Raw genomic sequence first — 2,605 nt, forward strand, 5'->3', positions numbered from 1 at the left:
GGGCCCGGCGCAGGGTTTAAACCCGCGACACTCGGCTCCGGCCATGACAAGGCTGAGCCCCTGCCCGGCCGGGTCAGCGCACAGCTGGGGGCTTCATCAAGCAGGTAAAACAGTCTAAACTTGTGAAATTTTAGTTAAATTAACTTAATGCCAGTTTATAAAAACTTTTACCTAGTGATTCAGACATTTAGGCATAAAGAAAAGGAGACAATGTTCCAGCAGAAACAGTTTTCATGTCCTTTCCCTAGGCTCAGCTTCAGTCCAGCGCCTGTGCTCCCTCCAGCACCTCTCCTCCACCCTGCCTCGTCCCAGCTCCCTTGTTTGCAGGGTGCGTCACACTCAGGCCCTCCTCATCCCTCGGGTGAGGGGCGATGGGTAGCACAGGAGGTTGGAGTCTGGCTGTAACGGTTTCTTTCTGCCCCTTTTTGCTTCTTACTCGTTTTCCTCCACTGCTCCCTGCTTCTTACTGCCCCTCAGCAAGAGGCCTCAGACCTTGGGGATGGCCCTGTCCCAGTGCCGGTTACCCATGGACGGAGTCCCTCAGGAGTGGCCCTGCTCTGGCATGGGTCACCACAGTCCCCTCAGAGCACTCTTGCTATGTCACAGGGCACCTCTTCCCAATAGGGCATCTCCAGCTGTGTCCTCAGCAAGTGTCCCCTTCCACGTCTCCTCCTGTCTCTCCTCAGGTGTGTCCTCACAGAACTCCTCAGCTGAGTCCACGTGTATCTCTTGCCTCTGGCAGCTTCCACCCTTTAAACACATCCAAGGACCACGCGCTTCTCTGACTGGCTGCAGTTTTGGGGCACAGTGTGGTGTCCCCAGCTGCTGCCAAGCCATCTGGAACTGGCCACGACCTCCCCAGGCAGTTCCTGCCTTCTCCTCCACAGGTCACCCTGCAGACCCAGATGCACACACCCCACCAATTCAACCTGTAGTAGGAAAATTAATATTCAAGACAAGTCTGCATGTCCTACGAAAAAGAAATGAGCTTCAGGAGACATTGTGGGCTAGGAATTGTCTTTGAGATAGGAAAAGGGTCCTCTGTGCAGGCTCCCTGAGTCTGCTCTGAACACAGAAATCAAACAAAATTGCATAGGATTTCAGGTCTGAAGACGAAGGACTAAGGGCTGAAAGTGAGGTTAAGTTTGGTTAACAGTGACAGAGCAAAGTTCCTTCAGCAACCTGGGATTGACATTTTTTACTGTTCTTTAAAGCTTTGGGAGACACCCCACCTTTACAGTGAATGGTCTGTGAATTCCTTCTTCAAATATTGCAAATATTTGGCATGACATCTTAAATTAGTCAGTCTTTATAGACTGAGCAGTACATCCATTTGAAACTGGCAACAGCATGGCTTATTATTGAAAAAAATATATCTGCTACTAATGCCCATGTACATTCCTTAAAAGAAGATTAATCCTTTAGAATAGTAAAAGTCTATATAATTAGGAGTAATGGAATCCAATTAGCAGGAAAAAAATCAAGGAATTAGAAATATCCCTGACACTGACATCTGTTTGGCTGGGGAATGGCATCTCAAGGAAAATGGTGTGCGCTCCATCTTCTGTTCAATTCGCATTTAAATGCCCAGAACTTCAATACATGTTCAATATAAAGCAACCCTGCACTGTCAGAGTGTGAGTTACAGCCTTACTTCATCTAACTTCTGTTTTTATATCGTATTTCTTGAATTCAAAAAAGAGAGGTTTTCACATAAACCATACAAGCCATTATTTATATTCTCAATATAGATTAGACTACAGTCAGAAAGAAATAGTTATAGATATCTACAGCAATTTGGGGCCTTTTTCCATTGATTTATTGATGGCTACCCCAGATTTCAGTTGCACTAAAAGATGCAAATTTCCACCTGAGGTGATAGTCATTCCTTTCAAATCACCAGGTATGTTCCATCAATATTTACGGATATTGCCTCCAGAAGAATAAAAAAATACAATTTAAGCATCAAATGAGTTCAACTCCAAAGCTGCACTACAATATACCTTCCTTTTGGCATACACTGAAATAATCATTTGTTGTTGCTGTAAATTAAAGCTGTGTCAGTTTCTTCACTGACTGCCTCCAACCTGCTGGCAGTTTTTTAGAAATGAGTGGCTTCAGCCCCTCACAAGGGACAATCTGTGCTCAGGCTCTCACCAATTTATTCTCACCCATAGCCAATGAGGCAAGTGATTTTCCTGCTGGGTTAATGACCTCCAACTGTGCTATTCCGACGGTTTCACTCGCCTGGCCTCACACCATGCATTGGTCCGATGCAGATGCTGTCAAGATAAGCAATCCAGGTTAGAGTCAGCATTTGTTTCGGTGAAAATAAACTAGGATATTTTAAAAGGGAGTAATAGGAAGAAATATACCACTTATATAGTTCTGTTGAAGAAGAAAGGGTAATTTTAAAATTATTTTAATAGACAAGATAGTCTTCAAGGGTCAAGTCCTCCCATGCCAGGAGAAGTAGGCTGGAGCGCAGCAGCACAGAACACTGTTTACCATCTGTGCAGGCTGGCAGTGGGTTCCCTCTCCTTGACCCTCCTTTGGTTCTGTGCAGACCTATAGCTTTGCAGGGACAAGTATTTCACCGTAAACA

Source organism: Cariama cristata, unplaced genomic scaffold, assembly GCF_000690535.1.
Source record: "Cariama cristata isolate BGI_N322 unplaced genomic scaffold, ASM69053v1 scaffold746, whole genome shotgun sequence".
Taxonomy (NCBI): domain Eukaryota; kingdom Metazoa; phylum Chordata; class Aves; order Cariamiformes; family Cariamidae; genus Cariama; species Cariama cristata.